The 16,900-nt window shown below is 38.9% G+C and overlaps 1 protein-coding gene across 2 annotated transcripts in view; it reads left to right on the top strand.

Annotated features, from left to right (window-relative positions):
- The window catches only part of trappc9 (trafficking protein particle complex subunit 9), a 149,893-nt gene that overhangs the window by 40,179 nt on the left and 92,814 nt on the right, over window positions 1-16,900 (top strand). The gene's annotated exons all lie outside the window — the stretch shown is intronic.

Here is a 16,900-nt window from a genome sequence, read left to right on the forward strand (position 1 = left end):
TTCTTAAATGGGTGGGAGGCGGCTGAAGGTGGGCCCCAGGGTTGGCCAGGCTGGGAAACAGTCCTCCAATCACAGGCAAGGACTCCATCAGCCATGATTATGGGAAAAGTAGACTGATTCGGGGACACACAGACAAACCGTAATATACAAATACAAACAACGAAAAGAACCTAAGGCTCAGGGCCGTAACAGCTGTCTCAGGAGTTTGCATGCTATACATGGATCAGAAGCCTCCTTCCATTCTGACAAGCATTCAGTAGCCGTAAAGCACGCTGAAGCTGCTGAAAGAAGGATTAGAAAAGTAATGAGTCAACTTGAAGAACACCAAAAACAAAAAAACTAAATGGAGGAGAAAAAATGAGAGTTCATCAGATTACATGCAGAAAGGAAAACTCATGTGGCAAAAGTTTTTGATGAAATTAATCAAGAGTTCGTGGGATGCTCCACCTTTTAACAATTGTGCCTCATCCAGGCCATAAAGCAGATTATGTTGGAAATCTCAAGGCCACCACAACTGTGACTGCTACCACCACCCTGCCTCTCCCTACCTTCACCCTGCCTGAGACAGCCTCTCCTAAGAACAGTACACGTTGTATTAGATCTGTTACAGCTCCTCTTATGCTGTCCTCTATTAGCAATGAAGAAACAATCCCTGTCAGACATACTCCAGATCCACCTGTTTCAGAATCATATCCCACTGACCATGTCATAAAATTTGATATATCTTCTTGGGCACAAATGTTTCAACATAATATCATTTTAAATAAACTTCTTGCACCAGAACCATTTACTTTCACAGGTGGTCCTACTCAGTTCGTTAAGTGGAAGGCTGCATTCAGAGTGATTTGATGCCTATCACGATGCATGCAAAAGATTAAACAATTTTTTTTTTTTTGTCAAGCTTTTACTATTCAAAAAGCATTTAGGCAAAAGTTGAATAACTGGCCAAAAATCCATGGTATGGATGCAGAAGGATTACTGCCTGGATGCAATGCCCCATGTTAAGGGGTTAGAAATTATGAATGACTCTCAACAGAACCAAAATATAATCTCCAAACTACCAGACTGGGCTATTGCCAGTTAGATGTCGGTATGTCACCCTGAGCCTGATGAATACAAATGTCTTTCTCAGTTTCAAAGATTTTGTTTCATTCATCAGTTTGGAGGCAGAGATAGCCTATAATCCACTGACGTCTCTTCACACTCTTTGTCCTGCAGACAAGGGAGTTAGCCACAGGACTGGTACTCTATCTACTTATATTTCTGCGGATTATTGGTAGTTTACAGCTGCAAAATAGAAATCCTTGTGCCTTTACTGTACGGATAATTTTCATCACTTGACTGTATGGACAAGGTTCCCAGACTTGTCTGTTTTGGAACACCGTGCCTATGTGAGGGAGGCTCTCTGTTCTGGATGTTTAGAGCTAGGACATGTAGTGACAGAGCGTGAGCATTATTATCTATGTAATATTTGTAATGGAAGACATGCCACAGTGCTTCACAATGTAGATTTTGGCAGTAATGAGTCCTTAGCCTTATCCATTCATTAGCTGAAAGTATAGTGTAATGTAATATATATGATATATATATATATATATATATATATATATATATATATATATATATATATATATATATATACACACATACATATTTCTCTTTATTATATTATATTTCTCTATTCTCTTTACTCTTGACAGCACCAGTATGAGTCATAACATCATAATAAATGTACGTGATATACACAGTGAGGAGTCACAAGGAATCAGAAACTGGATAGAAATATTGATTGCTTGTACTCTTTGGAACTTAGTGTTGATGCTGTAAGATTGTTTTAGAGGAAACAACCTAATGCCAGGTTAACTAATATAAACAGCAAATTGCTCATATAAACAACAAATTGTTTGTATGAGCAATATTAATTGTAAGCAAAACAATCATGACGTGGTGGATATATTCTGGTAAAGGTGATAATGGGTAATGCGTCTCAGTGTTGTAGGAGGGCCTGTTATCTGAGCTTTCAAAGTGTACAGGGGAAGGTCTGTGTTTTATTATTTAGCATGTGTATTCTGCAGAGCTACATTCCAACAAACCTCTAACCTTCAGCTGTTTTTCCACCTCGTCCATTCAAAATATTGACATATTGTGGCTTACACTTTGGCATCACTACTGCTGAGGCAATACTAAAACATCATGTGAAATGTCTAAGGCCAGTGTCACTGGGGTTGACACAGCCTGTGCTCAGAATATCTCTTATTGTGTATGGCAAGTTTTATAGGTCTGTTGCATCATGCCACCTGATTTAATCTGTAATATGCTACATTTAAGTAAGAGCATTGCATAGACTGAAGTCATGTGATTGAGGTTGCTGTTCAAATCTGTTGCTTTTATTAACTTCAATTTTCTGCTTAATTCTACAGGAATCTTTTGTCTGCCACAGTGGCTTTTGGTGTTTTAGGTGCTTACTAAGTGCCAAATGAGTCCGTGTTCTATCTACACTCTGCCGAGGACAACAGACTATATTGTTGTTGTTTTTTTTCCCTTTATGATGTTCACATACAGACTGGATGTGGACCAATCAAGAGTAATCAGAACTCATAATCATAATCAGAGTGGCCCCTCCTCACAGACTCACTGATTCAGCAGAGTTTACACAGTTGTAGTTTGGGGCTGTTTGCCAACACTTTTATTTCTTCTAGTCGCTTAGCCTCCAGGTGCTTCAATTACCTGTCGGACAAACACAGCCGTCTGATTGGGGCTGCAGCTGCACAGCACAGCTGTCTCTCTCTCTTCCGGGACTGTTTTACTCATGCTCGCTTTATCCGAGCCTTCAGGTGTGGGAGCTGATCTGTGGTGCACACTGATGAATGGAGGCAGGGCACCATGTCAGCAGATCTTGCTCCCTCCTGTGGATGCTCCCTTCTCTGTGCTATCAGGCTCCTGCAGGAGACCCAGGTACAGAGCTCTGGGACCAGCCCACATGTAATTATGGCCCTCTGTCTTTTTTCACACAGGCCTGTCACTGCACACAAATGTTACACTATCAAATGAGATCATGCAGAAATTCTGAAAAACATTGACAAACACAATTTGCAAGGCAAATTATTCCTTTTCATTTTATGCCTTGTGGTTAATAATTCCTATTGACTGCCAAGTATCAGAATCTCATCATATTGCACCAATATTGTTATCTCAGAGGAGAATAGTTAATATTTGAGCACAGAAAAACAGGACTGATTTCCTCTGAGAAGCCTGCTGTGTTCTGGTGTTGGCAGAATGTCCACATGACTCTCCATGGTGGATTGATCTGTGCATTGCTCTCACAGTTAAAGATAGTGTATCGTGCGTGTCATTTGCGCTGCTGTTTTGGGCATATCTGTTTTGTCTCCTGATGACTTGTCCCCTCTCCAGCCTCTCCCTGTGATACAGAGCCGTGGGTCGGCTGCCTCTCACTGATGGTCAAATGATCTGCTCCATTTGCAGCCTCACCCTGAGGAAAGCCCACTTTGTATTCTTCTAATTACTGTTCATGTAAAATGCACCACTCTGTCTGAGCTCTCAGGCAGGTTTTTATGAGCTGTGGCCAGATGGACAGATTCCCATTCAGAAAGTTTGCCTTCAAGCAGTGAAAACTTCACTATTACTTTTGCACATTGTCACTGTTCAATGACTGTATCTTTCAATGTCAGATAACAAAACTGGCCACAAACACATTTATTGTTCAGTCAGTCTACTGTATGTCTTTTGAATTGGGGGGGTTCTGGGTCCAGCCTCTTTGTAACAATTTATTTGTGCCATTAAATCTGCATTACACGGTAGTCCTTAAAAGTAAATGTAAATATGATGTTGCGGTGTTCATAATAGGATTTGGTGAGTTGTACCTATATTTGGCTTGTGTTACTACTCAAGTGGAACTCAAGTAGTATAGTTTGCCATGATATAGTAGAGATCACATCAAATGTATAAAGCATTTGTTTCTAAAAGTTGTCTATCACTTGCAAACTAAGTGCAGTCTGGTGACAGAGCTTTCGTGTGGATGGTAGCCCTGCCCTGGCTTGTGTTGGTGCATTTTAAATTGCTGTCGCATGCGGTGCCTGGTGGGTGAAATTAGCAGAGAATCAAGCATTTCATCATGGTTACTAGACTCCAATCCATGTGTAAAATCCAGCGAGCCGCGCCAACCTCCATATGCCACCACACTGTGCGCCCAGCCCCCTCTCCGCTCCAGCTAACCACCAACAAGCTATTTTTACTTTTTCTACTGCAGAGCAACCAGCTTTCAACTCGAGTCTTTGAAGCCTACTTGACATGTTTGAGGTTGACTGTGCTAATAAGCGAGTGATAGGGGCGTGACACCTACATAGGACAACAGGGTTGTATAAAAGGCCAGGCGTTTGATGTGTGCAGCACCCATGGGTCCTGCGCTGTACCTGTGACAGATGCCAGTCCTCCTGCGCCTCTTGATCCTCTCCTTCATGACTCACGTCCCATAATCAGATTCACAAGCAGATTCTAAGTGAATTAGTCAGTACTCATCACAATCTGATTTCACAGGATGAAACGCTTTTTTTATTGAGAGAATTTACAGCATATATTTGAATCTATAGGAGAAGCACACCTGCTGTCCCTTGGGATGTCAGATGTACCCATAAAATAAAACCCTAAAACATTAAACCTGAAATTTGTTGAATGCCAGGCCTTCTTTTGAGGTTAAGGATTATGATTTTCGTCATTATACACAAATGGCTTTGATTAGGATCCCCTGCTACCTACTGACAATTGTTGAAGAATATAAGTGTATTTACTTTGTTTTGTTTTGTTTTGATTAAATTTTATTTTAGAAACAAATGTTTTTTTTAATATATATATTAATTTCCTGAATTTAAAGTGTACATACTTTTAATTATTGCCATTTAGCAATCAGTCTGAACTCTCAAAAGTATGTGGTTGAAAACCACATACTTTTAGTGACAAAGGATTGTCTGTGGACCTCTGCATTAAAATGACCCAAGATAATCATTGATGAATAGAAATAACTCAGTCCTGATTAAAAAACTCCATACAATTTACACAGTCCTAGTCTTTGGCTACATGATGATAACAGATAAATTGACCTACTGCATCCTTTGTTAGTTCCAAAAGAAGATGCCTGAGCAGACTAGAAATAGAATGTGTAATTAAATTTTGCATAATATTAGATATGAAAGAATGGACCTGTAAGACCATGACCATGTAAGAATCATTTAATAAAAAAAAAATAGCATTTTCAATTTATTTATATGTTTTTTTGATTAATTGGTTGTACCCACATTTTTCTAGTGAAACTACGAATTTATTTAAACCAAGACGGAATCCAAGCGTTAGCTAACTTTATCTTAACTAAGCAACAGCTGAGATTAAAAATATGTTGTAGCTTCATGCAGCGGTTTCCCTGGTAACGCGGTGATGTGCCTGTGAGGATTTGTGGACACAGGCACCCTGAAGGGTCTCACTGAGGTCAGCTTTAATTGGATCATCATTTTTATATAGTCAACTTGAGCAGTGCAAAGTGTCATTGTCCTCAACCCCTTTGTCCATCCACACCATCACCAAGAGCTTTTGAGTTTTTACTCTTACAAATACTATCTACTGCTACATTGCATTTAGTTGTTAAGCCAAGGTTTACTGGTATCTGTATTGTTTTCAAGCACACCTGAATGGCTGACTCAAGTCTAATGCCTAAAAGAGATGCACTTATGACACTCTATTTACTTTGAACTGTTCTGTAGTTCACTTGTGAAACCAGGAGTTGTATTTTGTTCATGTCTGAGTAACATGTGTCATGTGTCTTATGAACAGTGAAAACTGCTGATGTTGACTCTTTCACATTGCTAACATGTAAATTGTCTTAAATCAGTCAGTTGTCAGTTAAATAAGCAAGCAAAATTATTTTAAAATGAATAAACTTTACACAGAACCCTCAGAACTCAGGCTTCAGTTCAACAGATTAGCCTTTCCAGTTTTTGTTTTTTTTCTTTTTTTGACTAGCTGTGATTTTGAACAAATGATTAAATTTGGTTACAAATTACAAATCCCTCAATTCAGAATAGGAATATATATTTTTTGTTACTTTGCAGATGAAACAACCCAAAAACACCACATTACATTCTCCTCACATATGCAGAATGCTTCTTTTGTTGCTTACCATATTGCGCATGCAGTCCCTCTCCGTCAGTCAGCGTATGAAAGCTATCTGATGAAGTGTTGTGATTGGGCCGTCACAGGCGCGGCTGGGAGGAAATCTGTTCCAGCAGGAGGGGGTTGGTTGATCTGCCACAGCAAATAAAAGCCTCTTCAGATCTGTGTGCGTCCTGGGCTGTGTGCAGCGCTGTCCGTGGTGCTGAAGTGCAGACCAGGAGATTGACTGACAGCCAGAGCACATTATGTTGTGTGCGTGTGCTTTCTCAGTCAGATTGGTTTAGTGCAGAGAGGAAAACTGAGGCCTCTTTCAGGTTCTACATCTGCACTGGTCTAAAGAAGGCACAGCCATAGGTGAAATGAACCTGTCACTGAGAGGTTTTGCGTTCCAGCCCCATTCGCAACTCAATTTATTTAGGTTTAAGTGCTTCTTTTTGCATGCAGGTTGATGGCATTCTAGTTCAACAGATTTAGATTTAAAGCTACCATTTGTGATTAGATTGGCCACCGGTCCTTGTTGTAGTCTCAGCTAACACCACTAGATGCTATCTACGTTACTGCTGTGTGATAATGTGCCAGCCTGACAGTAGAAGACCAGAGAGCACAGGCGAGGGGGTAGGGGGGGACAGGTTTCACATCGGGTAAAATAAAAATCAAATAAACTTGCAGACGGCAGCTTTAAGGTCTATTTTTAAATTGTTATTTATCTTGATTTTTGACTGCATATATTTATTCTTCTGATGTTTTTGTACTTTGCCTTACAACACTTACATATCCTATGAATGGTTCTCTTTATCTTATGTAACTGATCAAGGCTTGAACAAAAATAAGATTATACATGGTAAAAAGAAAAAAAAAATGATAGAATTGTCTCCACTTCAATAATAGGAATTACTGCTATATATGTTCCAAAATGCAAATGCCATATATTTTGAAATAGTAGTCCTTCCTAATGTTACATGGTAAAGTATACAAGTATGTACATGATTCAAAGGTCAGTGATATTTCCATTCACCCATCTCTCTCTTTCATCTCTAGTTCAATACAGAATAACCCAAGGCCTCTCTGACACTACCATTAGAACAATCTGCTGTTCTAGATTCTTCTTTACTCTCTGACCTCCCAAAACTCCGGTAGATGGGCATGTTGCAGAGGTACTGTTTAGAAAGTCTCCCATTCTAATTGCCACATCAGAGGCAAACTCTAACAGCGTGTGTGTGGGCAGAAATGTCAGGAGCATCATTAAAGGGCTGGCTTAAGGCTCCACCACCCAGGTTTTTTTTGTTTGTTTGGAATTTGGAACCATGCAAACTCACCATCCCCTTTCCTTGTCAGCGCTGTCAGCTATTTTCATCCACACATTATTTTTTTCAAACTTTAAGATGCACCAACCCTCCACAGCTGTCAAAGCAACTTGGCGTGGTTCACATACAGCTCGTCAACATACAATTACAAAGTCATTATTCCTAAGTTTGATATAAATGTCTCAAATGACCATTAAAGCAAACTTGATCTTAGAGTTTGGTGTCATATTGTGATTCACTGTTTCTTTATTTAATGCAGCTGTCTTCTCAAAAACAGACACTTTTCCCCACCCACTTCTCCTATTACTTTCAGAACACTTTCATTTCATTTTCATTACATTTCATTACTTTTTTAACCTCCTTAAAGGCATCAGATAAATAGAATGTGTACATGAATCGTGATAAGATTGAAATTGTGATCTAGCCTGAACAAGTGGATTTACAAAGACATAAAGAAAATGACCTTTTTTTGTTTGTAGGCTGTAGTAAATCATCACAACTCTTTCGACATGTTTTGACATAAGTTTTGTTCTTATTGTTGTTGTATCGCTGTTCTAGCTTTGCTCATTTAAGAGTTTCCAACAGCAGGAGAGTGGGAATAAACATCAGAATTTTGTGCAGTGACAGCAACTGACACAAGTCCTTACTGAGGCTGTGCTAGAATTAAAAGCTGGTGGTTGCTGCTTAACTCCCCCCCATTAGGCTGGTAGTGAGCGGTGGAAGCGAGCCAGGAGCCCGAGGTGCCCCACTGATTGGCCGGGTGATTGACAGCCAACCGCGACACATGTGAGAGGTGTCTGCGCATCACAAACGGACACACAGCCAATGCCCCGGAGTGGTTAGCTAGTTTTCAGCGCGCCAGTCGAGGCCACAGGTGACTAAAAGCCTCCCATGGATCTCCAGCCTTGGGCACCTGCAGACTAAGCACAGGTCAGCTCTCATTTTAGGGACAATTAGATGGACAGACTACCATTTCATCGCATCCTTACAGCGGCAGTCTCTCCGCGGGCAAACTGGGAGAAGATGCAGTCAGCAAGAAAGGCAACCAAGTGCACAGTTCTTCGTCTTGTTCTTTGTGAGGCAAGGTCAAAGAAAAACGGACCGTAACTGACACAGAAATGAAGACTGCAAGTGTCTGTGTCATAAAGGGGGACATTACACCATTTTCAATTTGGTGGGAAATGTAATGATGCTTCACACCGGTGCCTTTAACTACTATGGCTGAGATTGGAAATTAGAGACTCTTTTGTGTGGTCCATCCTATCATCACCTGTGAGTGGTTAACAGAAACATTTAAGGAGCATAGAGCAGAAAATCAGAAATCATAATAGTTATTAAGTCATCATCTATTGCTTTGCTCATCTCTTATAAGGAGAATGTGTTATTTAGCACGAGCCACTCTTCTGAAATGGGGAGAAAATTAGTCTCTGTGAATAGTTTAGAATAGTTCCAGCAATGGTGCAGATTCTGTTCTATTGCAGATTACTTCATCTATTACCAAAAACAGAACATTGCTTTTTGTTATCTAAAACCAATTGGACCAGCTCCTTTCAATCGAATTAAGAACACACAAATAATGTATTAATATAATAATGTAAATTTTATTTACTGCCTTTAATTCAGTCCCTGTGTCTGCGGTGCCTGGGACGTATGCAAAATTGTACTTATAAGAGGCAGTATTTGCTACAATTGTGTGATTTCTAATGCTTTGTTGATCCATAAACATGTTCTTTAAGTAACCTCAGAAGATAAAATGTAGTCTAATGGATGTTGCATTGTCACAGTTTGAAAAATCTGAAAAAAAATTACCCCCTTTCTTCTCATATGAGGCTAAGCTTTCAGTCCCTCTTGTGGATGTGGGGCTCTGTTTACCTTTGTTGTATCTTTATAGCTAGAAACAGCTATGACAGTAAGGCTTTACTGGCACATGAAGAATGTAATCACAAAAGCACACATATTTTAGATGCAAAGAAGGGCTTATTCTCAGATAGTAGAAGCCTGAATTTTTTGTCTAGCCTCTGGGAGCTAAATTTAGCATGAACTTTATTTCACCTGCAGATGAGCATGTTGGGTGTTCTGGCAGTATATGAACTTTGGGAGTACTTTATTATACTGTTACTTTTTTATACCTGCAGGCTAACACTGGGACCTGAACACTGTAGACCCATTTCTGCATCCAGGTTTCATCCAGAAATGAATGGCATGTGTGTATATGTGTGTGTGTGTGTGTGTGTGTGTGTGGGTGTGTGTGTGTGTGTGTGTGTGTGTATATATATATATATATATATATATATATATATATATCAAATTTATTTTGACCCAACATGCCATTTCCTGTCTTTCCCTTGCTAAAAAACCTGGAGGTACTCAATTGACGCTGAAACTGAGGTATTTTAACATGGGTTGAGGTGGGGGGTGGGAGTGTGTGTTGGGGTGGGGGGTTGTTTGGTTATGATTATTGATGTGTTGGGGTTGGGTTGTTGGGCTGTCGGGTGGCTGGGTGGGTTTGGTGGGTGGGACTGATTTTAATGCTTTGTAAAGCACTTTGTGTTACTTTTTTTTTTGTATGAAAAAGTGCTATATAAATAAAGTTTGATTTGATTTGATTTGATTTGAAAAATTTGGAAAATTAGATTGACTCATGTCATATTTCTTCCCATTGGATGCATGTATGACATTGCTGGTTTAATTGTCAGACTGGTTAACGATAAACACGATTCCTGCAAGTATGCTGTGCATACACGCAGTTACATCCCTAATCTACAAGTTACACCATAGCAGTCACAATATCACGAAAGTTCACATTTTACAGTTATCCACCATAACGAACAACTGTGAAATCTTTAATTTTCTTTCTACCCCACTGTATAATTTGTAACTTCTTCTTTAGAATATGACCGGCTTTTGTGAAATCAAACTTTCTGAATGATACATTAAAGTAAATGCGACAGCCACATGAGCAAATCCCTTTTTTCAAGGCTTTCTTTTTCTGGAGTATATATTGAATTGAATTGATGTGACTGTGACTGTGGTTTCCAATATTGTTATTATTATTTTTTAGGATTATATTGTGACCTGAATAATGGACGTTCCTACTTTTGATACACTTAAGATTGGATTGAGACACTTTTGAACTTGTGCCATCTTAGTTCTTATATGATAAATTGAAAAAGAAGCATGAAATATAGGCAGTTATGTTACTGTAGAGTAGAATTATTTTTTTAAAAAACAACTGTAAATGTGCTTGCTCTCTGCAGATCTTGGGTCAGTGGAGTTTGTTCTGTGCTCAGTGACCTGTATGTGATGAATTTCCTTTGGGCAGTGCACAACAATTTCATGGAGTACCAGCTCACCCTTTATCCTTCTATGGCCTTCAGCTCTTGTGCTGTATGATGCTATGTTTTATGATATTCATATTTTAAACCTTAAGTGGAGTTCAAATGGCTGGAAGCTTTTTTTTTTTATTGCTCTTACTGGTATCCTGACTGTAGTATCCTACAAAACTCTTTCTCCTTCTCTCCAGATTATCAGACCATGGTAATGTGTTGCCCTTGAAAAGAATTCTTGGGTTAGTCAGTGCTAACAGTAAAAGAAAACAAAAATAACTAAATGATTTTAGAAGTCCAATATTAGATGTGTACACACCAGTAAGCAAGGTCGGATGAATGCTTCATCAAGGGGCTCACTACCTTGAAGCTAGGGCTAAAACAGATTCATGCATGGATGACATCTCAAACCTCTTCAGGTATGTTTTGATGAACAGTGTCATAACATGGTAGAAAACAAAAAACAAAAAAATATTTTGCATAATACCTCCTCTTTAAGTAACTTCTTCTGCAAACAACTAAATACCCGGCTTTGCGTTTTTCAATCCAAATTTTTCAAATATTGGATTGAAAAATTCCAATCCAATATTTTCCCAAATTGCTCAGTCCTAATACAAAAGTAAAATAAATGTTTATTTCATAGATATGTCATAATATGGCATATCTATCTCAAAATGGTCCAGAATGTAAATTTATATCCATTTTCTGTTTTTTTAATTTTTCAGAAAATATTACTTCATTGAATTATATATTTAGAAAGGCTGACCAAGCTCTCACTCGTCAAGTGAATGTGCAAAGTTAGTACATGAATGTCCATGTCCACTGTATTCTGTATGCATATGCTGTGGCTGTACTGTAGCTGCTGTGTGCTGCTGCTGCTGCTGGCGGCCTAACACAGTCAGCTCATTTCAGCCCTGGTTATTTTTAGCTCTCCGTGATTGAAACAGAGTCCCAAGGGTGCTCAGAGTGGAGAGCAGGCAGGGGCGGAGGGCTGGAATCAGGTACGCAGTTTGTCGCCAGACAATGGCCGTGTCTCCGAAGCATCATGTTGAAGTAGAGGACAGATAGGCGCTTGACCACACAGCAGTACACCCTGAGGAGACTGGAGTGCTTCAATAACAGGAACCCACAGCTTAGATGATTGTGCAGGCTGTGAATGTACACCAAACAGAGGAAATATCATACATTTATCATCCCTCTATCTCACCACTGTTTTCACATAGCATCCATGTGCAGCCATCTTTGAAATGGGGTTAAACTGAACAAACCTTTCATGATATTGTTTTAGCTGAACAATTTTAAAGATAAACATTTGCCTTGTTATCTCCTCTTCTGTTAATCATAGGCTTCAAGCTATAACATGAATGCCAATGTTTTAAGTATATTTGAAGAAGTATTATGTGTGGATCTGGAATCTAGCATCTTTGATGACTTTGTGGCTTCACTAATATTATGAGAATTTCTATAAAAAGTAATAATTAAAACTGCAAGCGGTGATAAAGGGCCCTCGCAGCCCTTGCGACCGCAGAAGGGCACGTTTTAGTGGGAGGGCTGCCTGTCTTCACATTTGATTAAAAATTGCCACTGTTACACTTAAACTCTTTCTGACCCATTTTTAAAGATAGAAGTTTAACATGTAATCATGTCAAGGTAATCAAAATGCACAAACGCTACATTGAGTCTATCTAAATTTGATGCTGTTTGCAAAAGTTATAGGGATTTTTATGCTTTCAGAATGGCCAATTCATTAAGAGCTCATTATAACCACACCCTGAGACTTATGTAAAATCTTATCACCATCCGGATATATCCTGATGATGCTGCCTCAGTGGTGAATCCATTGGATAAAAACCCTAGGACAAGTTTTTAAATTACAAGGGCTAGGTTTTGTATTTCTAGTTATTTTGATTCACGTCAGTGATAAGGTGTGGTCCTCGTAGACTTTTTTTTTTTCTATGAAATTGTTTCTTTATTTTTTATTTGGTAAATTACAGAAGTACAAGTTTTAATTTTGGACAAATTTTCGTGGGTTTTTGCCATTGTACACTGTGTGAAAAATGAGGGGTTTGGTTTGGAAAATAAATTAATAAGAAGAAAGAATAATTGTTCAATGTGAAAACCATGTTTTTTATTTGCAATAAAACATACATTTTCGGAAAGCACTCGCAAATTCCAATGTCATGATGAGGATCCCTGGTCACTGCCTGTCAGTGACTTTCACATGGGCTCCTCCCTTTTTTGGCTCCTTACAATAATAATGTTCAATTTTTCCATTATATTTTATATGGCCGTAACTGGCCTGATGTGGCGAACGAAGTGACTGTAGGGAGTGAACGAGTACTTCATGGGAAATGATGATTTGATTCGTGGGGACCAGCGCGGCCATACTCTCCATGATGGTACGATGCTAATTGGCCCTTCACCAACTTGTGGCGCTGAGGTCTAAACAATATTGTGATGCCAAAACAATGTTCCCTTTTTTTATATAATAAACTATACGTTTTTGGAAAGCATTCACACATTCACATATGTCATGGTGAGGGTCCCGGACTTCTCTTCCCATCAGTGCACTTACACGGCCATGTTTTGCATGGTCATACAATACTAATGGGCCCTTCGCCCAGCTTCTGGCGCTTGGGCCAACAAACCTTCTTCCCTTTCAAAAGAAGCAAGTTGGAAAATAGAAGACTGCCTAAAACAAGAATTTGAGGCAGTCATTTAAATGAGATTGATATCAGCCTGCAGTCGTCTTTGTGTTGTTGCCAGTGCAGTGTGAAGCTCCAGTTCATTTGGGTCCAAGGCAAACTGGCTCCACTGCTGCATCTCCAGGAAATACAAACAGAACCAGTGCTGGAATCCTCTCAACATAATCCCTGTGCTCCGGACACATCAGTATGCTCCCTGTGCCGACGAGAAAAGACCAGGGAAATAATTTGTCTCTTTACAGTTTCCAAACATTTGTACAGCAATCACAGAAATTTCAAATGACCAAAATAATTGATTGATACAGATATTGCTGTTATACCAAGAGCCAAATTGAGCACTGTAAATTACTTTCATTTTTTTATCCTCTCAATACAAAAACTAATATGTTACTTTTGCTGTAGGACATCAGACATTTTACCATTTTGTGATTATATGCGTCACAAAGTATTTCGGTGATTGCAAAGTATTTCAGTCTCTTGAAAACACATATCAGAATCTTGATGTTTCAAGTCCTGTTGTAAGTTTTGGAAGCTTACAATTTGCCCTTTTTTGATGAATTTGTTTAGAATATTTAAACTTGCATTTTCTCATTCCCTGAACTTAGTATTCATACTTCCGGGTTTAAAAGTTGTAAACTAGTCATGCTGGCTAGCTGAATAGCTTTATTTCTTTCTCTGCTGCACATCTTTTAACTGTTTTAAACCAACCTTCCAAGGTGAATTTGGTAAAATAATCCCAACTTGTTTTCATTTTCTTCAAACAACTTCTTATTGGCAAAAAAAAACTTGTACATGGCCTGCATTATTCAATTCAATCTGTTTGCACTTTGTTGTAAAATCAGAATCACACTGACCAATCACAGGCTTGAGCTGTGCTTCGTAGAAATATTCATCCATGTTTGGCAGTGCCAGTTCCTCCCTCCTTTTTGGTGTTTCAATTGTTGAGAATTTAATTCTAGGTTTTGCCCAATTCCAAATCACTCTAGAAATTGTTTTGCTCCACTGTACAAATTAATGAATTGGTAGTGACACTGGCAAAGACTGAAATACATACAAAATTCTAGGCAGCAGATTCATCTTGATTGTTTCAGTTCTAGCAACCTGCGACATGCTAACACACTTCACTTTAATCACTGAAACTACAGTTCCTGCCCCTGTCCTCTGTGGGGACAGAGCGTGGAATGACTTTACAAATGTTACTGAGTGTGTTTGTTTTACTAAAGCTCGTCATTGAGCATGTTGTCTAAAGGATGGCATCCTCTCCAAACATCCATGACTCCCACCTCTGCTAATGTCATGTTGATGTATCTATACAAATATTTTTACTATGCTACTTGGTACTACTGGAGTCTGTAGTGTATGGTTTATAACTATATTCCAATCGCCTCCACAGACTAGTATTTCTTCCAGAGCAACATTATCAAACATAGCTTTATAGCAAGACTTTTCACATTCAGGTCTCAGCTTTTTTTTCCTTTTTAAACTTTCCCCTTTTTATTGGATTACTTAAACCATTCACATTTATAAAGGTAAACCTCAGATTACTAGGTTGCATTTTTGGCAAATACTTTAGACAATTTGACCCTGACCACACAAAAACTCTAAAACCATAACTAACAACATAAACAAGAAGAATTTCTATCCGGGAACTGACGAGTTGTTAAAAAAAAAGAAGGCCCCCCTCTGTAGACTTAGGTACTGACTCAAGGAGTCTATTTAAGTCCATTCTACATAAGTCAAAGTCCAAGAAGGTTTTTATTTTCCTTCTTGCCAGTGTATTATTTGCAAAAAACAAATTTAAGGCCAGGAGGATAGCTTACTTTTAACTTACTAACTCTTCAAATAGCAATGTACAAAATATATAGGCCTATCACCACTCAAATTGTGATAATAATTAAAACTTAAATACAGGGTGGCCTCTAGTTTGTTTTTTTATCCTTCATATAATATTAATATCCAAATTTGAATATAATATAAGAGCATTGTTATTAGTGTTTCATTAGCAATTACCTCCCATTTGTTACTCCTCCTCATCTCTGAAACTGTAGCTTCTCCCTCGCTCTTTGGCCTGCACTGCTTCCGCATCCACGGGAAAACCTGTTGAATCCGTCTCTCCATCGCATCCTCCTTCTGCTCCGTCGTTTTGGTCGTCACTTCAAACCCTCTTTTCTGCATCTCCTCTGCTGCATCCTGAGGGTTTCCAAATGTCTTGGAACCATCTGTCCAGTGGATTTTAGTCAGTGATGTTTGAAAATTGACCTAGATTTCCTTCAGCACTTTCTTGCCTATGCATAATTGTGATCAAAGAACAGTGGGTTTACGACTATTTTCAGATGTTTCTTCCAGGTTCTCTTGAGGATCAACTTCTTTATGTCAAATTGGAGGTAGTTAACAATTATAGATCTAGGTGCCGCTCCATGGACCGGTCTCCTGGTTCCAGCCCTGTCCCCCTGCTAAATTATGAGTTGGGTCACCACCAGGAGCTCATATTCTCTCTGCAGCAGGTCCTCAACAACGCGAGGGGCCGAGTACCCCTCCATTCTCTCTGGTGCTCCAAGTACTCCAAGTTTGTCAAACGTTCTTGATGTCAGCCTTAACTTGCTTCTTAAAAGTTGCAAATCTGTTTTTTATTTATGTCTTGTCTTCCCTCTTTTATGTGTTTTGTCAGGCCGGATAGACTTCCTGCCACGTGAGATGCTAGCTGCTCTCATGCTTGTGTTTCTTCAATTTGCCGTCTTTTTGTGCTTTGTTTCACGCACTTTGAGTTTAATGCCATTCGCCTTTCCCACTCGTCCCATCATGGTCATTGAAATCAGATGTCTTTGAGCGCTTGCCAGTAATTAAACCCCACAAAACAACAGAGATATGCCACGATCTACCGCGCTGCCTAACTGGAAGTCTGGCCTGTATAATTTTAAGTAAGGAAAATTGAACATGTTAAAAACCCAATAGAGAAAGGTTTGTTGTGAAGTTATATGTGTTCAACTAGTAATCCATCTATCTGTTTCCTTGTATGGATGTTATTAAAATGGTGATTCAAATCTATCTATCCCAGACTTTATGTGATACTATAAAGTAACATAATTTTAAATTTTTTTTTTTATTCACATTTCACATTCAGAAACTGGTGTATGAAACAGCATGGTTCCAGGGCAAGGCTATCTTCTGAACACGAAGCATGTCATTTTCTGACAGCACAGATCTATTTTGGTTTGTTTTGGGGCACTTTTGGATCTTTACTTGGTCAGTCAAGAAGAAACCAGGGCAAATGTTGTAAACGTCAAATGGATAGGGATATGATGTCGTTTTTACAGTACACTACTGGACTATATTAAATACTAACAAAAAATTGATTATTTACTTATTTTGGTGTTTTTATGTGTATTTA

The sequence above is a fragment of the Periophthalmus magnuspinnatus genome, chromosome 11 (genome assembly GCF_009829125.3).
Source record: "Periophthalmus magnuspinnatus isolate fPerMag1 chromosome 11, fPerMag1.2.pri, whole genome shotgun sequence".
NCBI lineage: Eukaryota > Metazoa > Chordata > Actinopteri > Gobiiformes > Gobiidae > Periophthalmus > Periophthalmus magnuspinnatus.